This window comes from Protopterus annectens, chromosome 3.part0 (genome assembly GCF_019279795.1).
Source record: "Protopterus annectens isolate FY-2018-M chromosome 3.part0, PAN1.0, whole genome shotgun sequence".
Classification (NCBI taxonomy): domain Eukaryota; kingdom Metazoa; phylum Chordata; order Ceratodontiformes; family Protopteridae; genus Protopterus; species Protopterus annectens.
Genome location: NC_056731.1, coordinates 1,224,404,839 through 1,224,417,297, shown reverse-complemented (window position 1 = coordinate 1,224,417,297; position 12,459 = coordinate 1,224,404,839). Strand labels below are relative to the sequence as shown.

The window sequence follows — 12,459 nt, the reverse complement described above, 5'->3', positions numbered from 1 at the left end:
TCAATTGGCAAAATTCTGCTCAAGGATCTTCCATCCAAGGGCCTGGAGAGTGGACGCTCTCTCTTTCAGTTGGACATCAATGACAGTTTATGCCTTCCCACCTCTTCCTCTGCTGCCCAAAGTCCTATTAAAGACCAGAGCAGACAGACCACAGATGATCCTCATTGCTCCGGACTGGCCAAGGCAACACTGGTACCCACTCCTGAGGAGCCTGACGCATTCCCCACCATGGACCCTGCCTCTAATACCTCTACTTCTGACTCAGCACAGCTTCAAAACTCCTCACAGTCAGCTGAAAACACTCAATCAAGCCGCATGGAAGATTCCTTAGCATCGCAGCAGGCCCTGCTCTCCAAGGAGGTGCAGGATGTCATTTTGGAGGCCAGAAGGCCATCAGCTAGAAAAGCTTACTCTGCAAAATGGAAACGTTTTTGTGTTTGGAATGAGAAAAAGGGCCAGTGCCCTGGAAAACTGAATTTACCTCAAATACTACAATATTTGGCTGAACTGCTAAGCAGTGGACTTTCGTTCTCCTCCATCAAAATCCATGCCTCAGCCATTTCTGCAGAATACAACACTGATCCACCTTTATTCTCTCACCCTCTATTAAGACAGTTCCTCAGAGGGGCTAAGAATTTAAGACCTCCAAGGAAACAACCAATACCTGCTTGGGATCTTAATTTCACTCTGGAAAAACTGACTTTGCCTCCTTTTGAACCAGTTGCCTCATCAGATTTACAATATTTGTCCTGGAAAACAGCTTTCCTACTGGCTATCACTTCAGCTCGTAGAGTTTCAGAACTATAGGCTCTTATGGCTGTCCAGCCTTTTATCATCTTCCATCAGGACAGAGTTTCATTATGTACCAACCCGTCCTTTTTGCCTAAAGTGGTATCCAGGGTAGCTTTAAATCAGGCCATACATTTACCTACTTTTTATCCTAATCCTCAAAACAAAGGGGAGAGATTACTGCATTCCTTGGACATCCACAGACAACTGCATTATTATTTGGACAGAACAAAACCTTTCAGAAAATCAGAACAGCTTTTTGTGGCCTATGCAGTAGGAGCTCAAGGAAAGTCAATATCCAAACAGAAAATCTCAAAATGGATAGCCCACTGCATACACTTTTGCTATTCCTTTCATGGCAAAACTGTACCTCCAGGAATTAGAACTCATTCTACCAGGGCCACAGCCACCTCTGCAGCCTTCCTCAGAGGAGTTCCTACCAAGGATATTTTAGAAGCAGCCACTTGGAGTTCTGTGCATACCTTCTCTAAGCACTACAACCTACCATTATACTCCAAATCTAGAGCAGGCTTTGCCACTGCAGTCTTGCAGGGCATTTTGGCTCCTCCTAGCTCCACCTAGTGCCTACCACCCCTTTCTTAGCTTTGGGATTCTACCCATCTGTTATGACTGCAGCTGTATGCACGATGAACATAGTACAGTTTTGTACCTACCATAAATGTAGATGTTCGAGTGCTAATACAGCTGCAGTCCAGGTTTCCCTCCCTCCTTCCCTCTAGGGGTCTTCTTTTATGGTGTATTTGCTTGCAACTACTGGTCTTTGATTATATTGCATTGCATTATTACATAATTTTATGTATTGCCTTCTTTCTGGGGGCACCTGACATCTGGGGCAAGAAAAACTGAAGAAAATGGCGTCGGCTGGTTCTTTTATACCCCTGTCGCACTGACGTCAGGGAAGAAGCGATGACAACCGACGCCGGACCTAGACTTTGGAATTCGGCCGACCGAGGACCCGCCTGACGGCAGGAGAACCCATCTGTTATGACTGCAGCTGTATTAGCACTCGAACATCTACATTTATGGTAGGTACAAAACTGTACTTTTTCTCTCTCTCTCTCTCTCTGTCTCCTATCTATGGCTATTACTAACCCCTTCTGGGGTATTGGTATTGGCATTTACTTTTTACTGGTGGTGTTTTCCCCACCATAACCTAGCTCCCTATTTGGAGGGGCTCCTGAAATTTGGGGCAAGAAAAAATGATGTAATGGAGTCGGCTGCCTGTTTTTATACCCCTGACGACCTAACGTCAGCCCTGGTGCAGCAGCATCCGATGCAGAAATACTGAGTCTCTGGTATTCGGGCCAACTGAGAGCTACCTGCAGACAGATAACCTAAGTGTGATGACTGCAACAGTGAATACACTCGAACATGTACATTTATGGTAAATGTACACAACTGTACTTTACACATACTTTATTTCCAGCATGTGTTTTCTTTTGAAGTCAACAATATGCTGGAAAGGTTGTCCACAAATGCTAAGGTCAAGCCTAAGCTAGCCTGACAGACAGCAGCCACCTCATCCATTTCCAGCATTGCACTGTACCAGGTACATAATGTCGCAGGTGGTGTAACCACATCAGCAGGCTCCAGACTTGTCATATTCCTTCACATCTGGCTATGACATGTCATTTACTGAAAATTTCAAGGTGTCCTTTATCAACACTGTCTTTAATGCACTAACATTTTTGTGCCTCTGATCAAGAAGAAACTGGGGGACAGTGAGAGGGAAAGTAAGATCCTCATCACTTTTGATATAATTCATTTTCAGACCCCACCATCTTCCGTACACGTTGAGCCATAAGATTCAGCACCATATGTGGCATAAGCAGGGCCAATATAAACAGCAGAAAGCTCAGTAGTCTGCAAGGAACCAGAAGAGTAATGGCATCTTCCAAAGTAAATGCTTTCCCAGAGGCAAATAGTCTTGGCTCCAAAAGGGATATGCAAGATGTTCATCATATTGATCACTGCTGTAATAGCCTTAGCTATAATGGATTATATCCTGCCAAAGATATAACAGCCAGCCAGCTTCCAAAGCTTTAGAGCACCTTCCACAGACCCAAACTGTCAAACAGTTCAAGCTGAGCTGACTAAAAAGCAGGTTTGGGCACCAAGCACTTCAGAGATTTACTCCCACAGAAGACAATGCTCTGCTAAAGCTTTAGAGGATCGACTGTCAGCTTGATGCTGTTTGTTTGCTGGGCAGATAAGTTCCTTTGAGGAAAAACCTTCCATTTTCTAAATATTATTTGTGATTTATGACTTTCCACTTCTGGAAAGTTATTTTAAGGTTAGGAGTTTTGTGACTGTCATAAGACTATATCGTACTTTTAAACATTAGTGCTCTTTTTTCCTGTCAGTTTTAAAGTTGTGTAAACTAACTGAAAGACATTTTCTTCTGTGGAAAAAAACATCTGCATGCAATGCTACATTCCGCTGTATAAAACTGTGATTCAACATGGATTAAATAGTGTCAGGTCTGCTATAAAAACCATGGCTATACAGTCGTGACAACAATATCCATGAGCCCATGCAATGATTCCTCTAGCTTGAAATCAAAAAGGCAAAACCACCCTTGATTATAATGGTACCCTAATATAGTCCTATACCATCATAAATATAAAATTGCAACTACTACAAAGGGAAGCAATGCCCCAATGCTAAATTAGGTTGTTAATATACTTGCCAAAAGATCATCTATAATAGTAATGACATTGGAGACACTGCGCAAATGATAGCAAACTAAAAAACAACTCAGTGGACCCAGTATAAAAAATAGCTGTCCAAATATTATATATTAAACTGGTTGGCTCAAAATCCTGAAAAGGAAATCGATGTCACTGATTTAAATTCCAAATGGACCAAGATGATAGCCTCTATAGGTAGAAACCATCATATAATTCAACTAGTTGTGTTCCAGTCGTTTACATATATCATAAATAAATTCATCAGACAAAAAACTGTGACAGAGTGTTAAGACTGTAACCTCAAAAATATATATCAGCTCACTAGTAAGCCAATATATGTCCTGTTCACATATCTTATACATATATATATATATATATATATATATATATATATATATATATATATATATGAGTATCCACACAGCAATAATGCCTGACAACCATAATATGTTTCACAAACAGAACCCGTCTGCCAATTGGATTGCCCTTAAGTAAAGGTCTAAACACTAACAACCAATAAGTGTCCTGTGAGTATATCGGAGATAACCAGCATGTGTGAGGAAACAAAGAAATTTGAAGGTCAACCTTCCTATACTACATGTTTAAACAAATTGAGTCAAGACTTACTCAATTTAGAACTTAGGGAGAGTAAAATGCATAAGTTTCATAGAGATATGGGGGGCTGTGATAGGGGTAATCCCTTCAGCACAAACAAACATGTTAAATTTGAGAATGGAAATAAGAGAACTCTCAAAAGTAAACAGCCCAGGTCCATTCTTAAGAAGTCCACATCACCTCATAATGGTACATCTGGGGACGATTCATCTTCAACCACAGACCTAGATATACAGCATACCACAGATTCTCCTTTTTCCAAATGTAGTAATTCACAAAATCCTTTAGGGGCAGGACAAGGAGGGCAGGCAGAAAACACACCAAGGGTAGACAGCATAGAGGGCTTACTCAGACTCATGATACAGAAATAATTGGAAGCAATAATGTGTTAAATATTTCATCAGAATCCTTGTCACAAACTCATATTCAATTGTTAAATAAAGGGTTCAGTTTTGTACCTGGTTTCTTTGTTTCTGAGGACTCTGTTGCACAGGATGTTGCATCCTTTTGCCGTCTGCTAAATTTGAAATTGCATTTCCAATCATTTGACAATTCTAGAGAGGGTGATGTGTTCAAGTACCACAAATCCAACTTCATGCCCCCCGTGGATCAGAATGTCCATATGTCCCAACAAGCATTCTCAAAGATTTACATTTTCATTTCAGGGAATTTGGGATTAAGCCCAACAACCTCTCAAAGATCGAACAACAGGCTTTACAGGAACTGGAAAATAATAAAAAAAAATGGTGATTCTATCTGCAGGCAAGGGAGGGGCGGTGGTTGTTATGGACTGGGTGCAATATAATGCTGAAGCAGAAAGCCAACTGAGTGATGGACAGTACTATGTACATATGCCTCTAGACCCCAATCCTAGTTTTAAGAAACAAATTGATGAATTTATTCTGTCTGCTAAGGAGGAGGGCATCATATCTAACTCAGTATTATATCATTTGACAGTATCTGATCCCAGGAGTCAATATCTTTATTTACTCCCAAAAAACATAAAGATCTTAATCATCCACCGGGAAGACCCATTGTCTCTGGTAAGGGTTCCATTATGGAACCACTTTTTCAGTTCTTAACAAAATATTTACAACCTCTTTTTAAATGGGTTCACTCCAAGGTCCAAGATACTACCAAATTTTTACAAATCATCTCAGATATGCAATTAGAACCAGGTTGGTTATTATGCACTTTGGACGTATCTGCTTTGTACACCAGTATTCCCATTGGGCTGGGTTACAGGAACTTGAGTATTGGTTATACAGATTTGAACTATATCCACCATGGTTTAACACCTTTCTGATCTGTCTAGCAGAACATGTTCTGACCAAAAAATTTTTTTATTATCAAAACAAATGCTACTGGCAGATCCAGGGTACTGCTATGGGGCATTCTTTGCCCCCATTTATGCCGATCTTTTTATGTCTTTCATAGGTTCATAGGTTGGTACTAGGCTATCAGCCCTAGGGCCTATACAAGTCTAGCCATAACAATTCCCTGGGTATTTCTTCCCACACTATTTACTTCCCTGGACCCCTGTCTATCAGGCCGACTGACGTTAGCCCTGGGGTGAATTTCCTTTCTCCCATCCAATCGTCAAGGTTCCTTTTGAAGAGGGCCAAAGAGGCACTCTGTCTGACATGTATGGGCAATCTATTCCAGAGTCTGGGGAGTCTCTGGGTCAGGAACCTATCCCTCCAGCATGTTTTGTTTATTGTGATGACAAGGTTTAGATCCCTGGAGTGTGTGGCTCTGAAGATTGGGATTTCTTTAAGTGTAGCATGTCCAACAGCTCTGGGTTTGACATGGCCTTGTATGTTAAGCAGAGATCGCCTCTGAGTAGACGATATGCGACAGAGTAGAGCTGGAGTTTTTTAAGGCGGTCAGCATAGGGCATCTGCTTTAAGCCTGTGATTCTTTTAGTGAGGTATTTCTGCGGCCTTTCCAGTTGTTGCAGATGTCTTGAGAGGTACATACCAAACGGGGCATTGTATTCTATAATGGGTCTAATGAGGGATGAGTACAGTGGGACAATGACCTCCTTTTTTCTGGATGGAAAGCCATTAGTGATGAGATGTGCCACATAGAAGGATTTCCTGACTTTTGTGGCGATGTGGTTATTGAAGGTGAGACCACTGTCCACCTGTGTCCCTAAGTCTCTTATCACACTTTCTGTGTTTAGTGTACTGCCACCTATATGGTAATTCACAGGTACATGTTTTTTCCCAAAAGGGCATAACTATACATTTCTTGGCATTGAGCTTGAGCCCATGGCTCTGGCACCATGCATCTGTTTCTGTAAGGCCCTTTTGTATCCACTTAATTTGGGGATTCAATAATGGCTCCCAGTTTGCAGTCATCTGCAAACTTTGTTAGCCATAGTCCTTTAGTGTTGGCCTGTACTTCAGAGAAGTAGATGCCAAACAAGAGCGGTCCCAGGACTGAACCCTGAGGTACTCCACTTGTCACTTATCTGGAGCTGGATTTGGAGTTGGCTACTTTTACAGTGTGGGTTCTATCAGTAAGCCAGTTAGCAATCCATTGGGTGACGTAGGGATTATGCCCAGTTTAGTAAGTTTATTTATGATTCCAGAGTGGGGGGTGCTGTCAAAGGCCTTGGCAAGGTCTAGATAGGCTGTGTCAACCACCTTACCCTTGTCCATGGCTCTGGAGACTGATTTGAAGAAGTCAATCAGGTTCAGGAGACAAGATCGACCCTTCACGAACCCAAACTGGGTGGGGTCCAGTGTTTGAAGGTTGCCAATGTCTTTGTTTATAAGTTCCATGATAATACGCTCCATGGCCTTGCAGATAAGGCTCGTCAGGCTGATGGGATGGTAGATGTTCTTCATCTCACATTGCTGCAGTCCTTACACTTGGGTAGTCCGCTGTCCTAGGTCGGCCCGACTATCAAAGTATAAGGCTGACGTCGGTCAAGGCGCATTTGACTGACATCAGGACGTCAGGGTACAAATGCGCATGACCGACGTCATATCCTCAGTCTTTTTTGCCGCATGGTCCGATGCAGAAGCAGCTTTGCAAGTGCCGGTTGGCGTTCTGAAATTTTTCGATTCCGGAGTTTCAGACCGACTCAAAGTTGGCTAAGTACCCGTTGGGGAATATTTTAGTTTTTCTTGCCTCAGTGGTTTACCGGATGTCAGAAAAAGTGAATAATTGTATTTCTTGTGGGAAACAGATACCGCATAGAGATTACCATACTTTGTGTATTCCTTGTTTAGGGCCTGAGCACGACGTTGTTGGGTGTCGCTCTTGTGCTAGATTCAATAAGCGCACTGTAAAGAGAAGGTTAGATTGTGCCAGGTTAGTCTTCGGGAAGCGGTGCAATTATAAAATGCCGTTGGATGCTCCGACGCCCGCTTCCTCGAAGAAGCGCAAGGACAAAGCAGTTAAGCCTAGGCTAGAAGAACCGTCCGTACCGGACGCCGGTTCTTTAGAGGTGTCGGTGGAGCCGGTGGTTCCACCGGAGGTTTCTTTGGGTTCCCAGGGAGAGACTTTGTTGTTGCAGGATGTGGCCTCTCAGGAGGCAGGTCAGGCTGAAGGGGCTTCTCTGGCTACTATACTACCCTCCCTTCCTAAGGTGGTTAGGCCCTCTCCTTCTGTTTCCAAGGCTTCTCCCAGAGGCAGGCCAGGTTTAGCTTCAGTTGGGGTCACCCCTAGTTCTTCTGGAACTGTGCCCAAGAAGCATATGCTTAAAATGGCAGAAGATTTGATTACTTTGATTAGGGGTTCCTTGCCCCCTCCTGATAAGAGGCCTAGGGTGGAGCCTGAGTTAGGGAGTTTTGAGCAGGCTTCGGATGTTTCAGAGTCTTCGGCTGAAGACTTGCAGGAGTATTCTCCTTATTCTGATTCTGAGGTGGATGATTCTACTCCTTCTGCTTCTCCTCCTGAGGATTTTTCTTTTTCAGAAACTCTTCATTCCATGAGGGAACATTTTAATTGGGAAGGTCAGGACTTCTCTGATTCCAGGAAAAGGCTTAGGGAATTTTTGTTTTACCCCAGCATAGGCCTTTGGCTATACCTCCTGTTTTGGATGTGGTGGAAGATGTTTTTACAGAGGCTTCTCTTAATCCTGATTCTTTGCCTCCTGCTCCTGTTAAACCGGATAGGTATTACAGGGTGCCTGAAGCTCATAAGTATCTTTTAAGAGTGCTAGGGCGGACCCAGAAACTGTTAGTCAGGGGCCTAAAGGTGTTAAGGCTTCTGTTGTCAAGAATCCGGTTCCTTCTGATAAAGAGGCCAGGGCTTTGGATAGATGGGGAAAGAAGGTTTATACTTCCTCCACTCTAGCTATGAGGGCTTTGAATTGCCAGTTTCACATGTTGAAATACCAAAATTATCTCCTTTCACAATTGAAGTCTAAGGTTGATGCTCTGGCGGAAGGTATTGATTGTAAAGAGTTGCAAGATTTAGTACATGTTTCTGAACAGGTGGGTAAGCATTCTTTGCAATGTGGTTTTGATGCTGTACAGGCCTCGTCTAGGGTGGCTGCCACTGGGTCAGTTATTCGCAGGCACGCCTGGCTGAGGGATCAGAATTTATCTGACCATGTTAAAACAAGGATTTTAGATGCTCCTTTACAATCTGATGTGTTGTTTGGTTCTCCTGTTGAGTCAGTTTTAAAGAAAATGGAAGACAAGGCTAAGTCTATGCAGACTGTTAAAGATTTTGCAGGTTCAGCCTCCAAAGTTTAGTAGAAATTGGCCTGCTAAGGGGTGGACGTATCCTTCTTATGATTCCCAGTCTAGGGGTAGATCTAGACGTGGTAGGGGCAGAGCTCAGGGCTCTTTTAGGCCTAGAACAGGGAGTTCTCCTGCACAGTCTTCGGGTGAGGGCAGGGGTCAGTCCTTTCGTAAACAGACCCAATGACCTACCTTTTCAGCTGCCAGAGCCTTCTCGTCTGGCAGCACCTTTGGGAGGAAGGTTGGCACTTTTCAAAGAAAATTGGAGTTTAATTACCCAAGACAGATGGGTATTGGATATCATACACCACGGTTACAGGTTTTATTTCCATACCTTGCCTCCTTTCAAAGGCATGCCAGACGTTCCTCCTCCACAAAGAATAGAGGCTCACAAGCAAATTTCTCTGTTACTCCAAATAGGGGCCATTCAGCCGGTCCCTATGCCAGAGATGGGCCTAGGATTTTATTCTCGCCTGTTCCTAGTACCAAAGAAAGGGAACACGTGGAGACCAATTTTGGACCTATCTATCCTCAACACTTATCTGGACATTCCCAAGTTCAAAATGTTGACGTTACAGCAGCTTTTACCTCTGCTGGGCAAAGATCATTGGATGGTAACTTTAGATCTCAAGGAGGCTTATCTTCATGTTCCTATCAGACTAAGTTGCAGGAAGTATCTGCTGAGCTGGGACTTCTCATTATCAGTTCTCTGCATTGCCCTTTGGCTTGTCTACTGCGCCCAGAGTGTTCACGAAAGTTCTGGCTCCAGTGATAGCTTTCCTCAGGTTAAAAGGAATACAGATTTATCCTTATTTGGACGATTGCCTGATTCTGGCTCAAGGAAGGGACGAGCTTCTTCATCATTTGGATTATGTGATAGCAGTGCTAAGATGCCTGGGGTATTCTGTGAACGAAATAAAGTCCAGTCTAGTACCCTCTCAGGACATGTGCTTTCTGGGTGTGAGACTGAATACAGCATCCCAGATGGCCTTTTGACCCCGGACAAACAAAAGAATCTTTCCCTTTACTTTCATCAGTTGTCTCATCAGTCCAGGCTGACTGCAAGGACAGTCCTTCAAGCCTTGGGGTTCATGGCATCTTGTATTCTGGTGCTTCCCAATGCCAAACTGCATATGAGGAAGCTGCAATGGTATCTCAAAATGTATGGACACAGCACTGCCAGGATTTGGACACTGTCATTCAAATAATACCTTGCATTCAAAAGGAATTTTTGTGGTGGGCTCAGGAATGTCACCTAAACAAGGGACTCTCTGTGACCCGGCCAGAGGCGAGTCAGATTCTAACGACAGATGCCTCAGACATAGCTTGGGGAGCTCATCTGAATGGAAAGTGGATACAAGACAAGTGGCCTGCCAGACTACAGCATCTACATATCAACTTGAAAGAGATGTTAGCAGTCCAGTTTGCATTAATAGCTTTCAAGGATTTACTTCTTCCAGGGCAGGTGTTGATTCTAACAGACAACACAACTGTCATGTGGTACATCAACAAGCAAGGCGGAACGCATTCTTATCCCCTCTGCAGGCAAGCAATGATTTTGTGGGAGACTGCTCTCAGTTTACAGCTAAATCTTCAGGCAAGGTTTCTGCCAGGAGCACAGAACTCCTTAGCAGATGTGTTGAGCAGACAAATTATGGATCCCCACGAGTGGAAATTGGATCCTCATGTATTTCAGAAATTGACAGTGTCATGGGGAACTCCAGACATAGATCTGTTCGCTTCTCCACTAAACCACCAGCTGCCAAAGTTTTGCACAAAAAGGTTTCATCCCACAGCTTGGAAAGTGGATGCTCTTTCTTTCAATTGGAGCAATCTTCATGTGTATGCCTTTCCACCTCTGCCTCTCCTCCCAAAGGTACTACTAAAGGCCAGACAAGACAAGCCAATGATGATTTTGATAGCTCCAGATTGGCCTCAACAGCATTGGTACCCATTACTGAGAAGCCTGGTACGGAAGCCTCCATGGCCTTTACCTTCGATTCCACACCTTATCTCAGGAGGACAGTCATTTGCTCAATGTCAAGCTTCACTCTCTGCACCTAACAGCCTGGCATATTCTGTTTTGAACCGTAGTGGGCCTCCACTTCCACAGTAAGTTTTGAATGTTATTTTGGAAGCTAGAAGGCCTAGTACAAGGAAAGTGTACGCAGATAAATGGAAGAGATTTTTATTTTGGAGTGCAGCAAAGGATTTTGATGTTTCTGAGCCTAATTTAAGTGTGGCTCTTCAATATCTTACTGAGTTACTGGACAAAGGTTTGTCCTTCTCTTCTATTAAGGTTCATGCTGCAGCAATTTCGCTCACTATGATTGTGACCCACCATTGTTTTCTCATCCTTTGTTCAAGCAATTTCTCAGAGGGGCAAAGAATATAAGACCCCACGAAGAGCTCCTACTCCTGCTTGGGATCTCAATTTTGTGTTGGAGAAACTCACTCTACAACCTTTGAGCCTGCAGCTACTGCTGAATTAAAGTTTTATCATGGAAGACTGCTTTTTGTTGGCTATTACCTCTGCAAGAAGGGTTTCTGAGTTACAGGCCCTTATGGCGTTGAGCCTTTCTTAATTTTCCATAAGGATAGGGTATCTTTACGCACTAATCCTTCCTTTATGCCTAAAGTGGTTTCTAGTGTGGCTTTAAACCAAACTATTCATTTGCCTACTTTTTATGCAAATCCCCAAAATAAAGGGGAAAAGATTTTGCACACTTTAGATGTACACAGGCAGTTGCGGTATTATTTGGACAGAACTAAGGGGTTCAGGCAGTCTCAGCAGTTATTTGTTTCTTTTGCTTTGAGTTCTCAGGGCAAGCCTGTGTCAAAACAAACTATTTCTAAGTGGATTGGGTTTTGCATTGCTTTCTGTTATTCCCATCATGGCAAGGAAATTCCAGCTGGGATTAGGCCTCATTCCACTAGGGCTACTGCCACTGACAGCTTTTTTGAGGGGGGTGGCAACTAAGGATATTTTGGAGGCAGCTACTTGGAGTTCAGTGCATACTTTCTGTAGGCATTATCACCTTCCACTTTACTCTAAATCCAGGGCTGGTTTTGCCACTGCTGTTTTGCAGGGCATTTTGGCAGCTCCTGCTTCCTTATAGTTTAGCCATCCTCCCTTACCTCTGCTTTGGGATTCTACCCAAGTGTAAGGACTGCAGCAATGTGAGATGAAGAACATAGTACAGTTTTGTACCTACCATAAGTGTAGATGTTCGAAGATCCACATTGCTGCAGTCCAATTTACCCTCCCTCCTTCCCCTCTTGGAGGCGGTTGTGTGGGTTGGGTTGTTAATAGGGTGTATATTGTATATATTGTACATATTATTAGTGCTAGGATGGTTGGTTGTTGGTTTGCTGTCTTTTGGTTTTGACCTTTATTTCTAGGGTCTTCTGACATCTGGGGCAAGAAAAGACTGAGGATATGACGTCGGTCATGCGCATTTGTACCCTGACGTCCTGATGTCAGTCAAATGCGCCTTGACCGACGTCAGCCTTATACTTTGATAGTCGGGCCGACCGAGGACAGCGGACTACCCAAGTGTAAGGACTGCAGCAATGTGGATCTTCGAACATCTACATTTATGGTAGGTACAAAACTGTACTTTTCCGGGATCCAAGGTGGA

The 12,459-nt window shown here is 43.5% G+C and overlaps 1 protein-coding gene across 3 annotated transcripts in view; it reads left to right on the top strand.

Annotated features, from left to right (window-relative positions):
- SLC35B3 (solute carrier family 35 member B3) overlaps positions 1-12,459 on the top strand; it is a 756,207-nt gene that overhangs the window by 449,048 nt on the left and 294,700 nt on the right. The window lies entirely within an intron of this gene.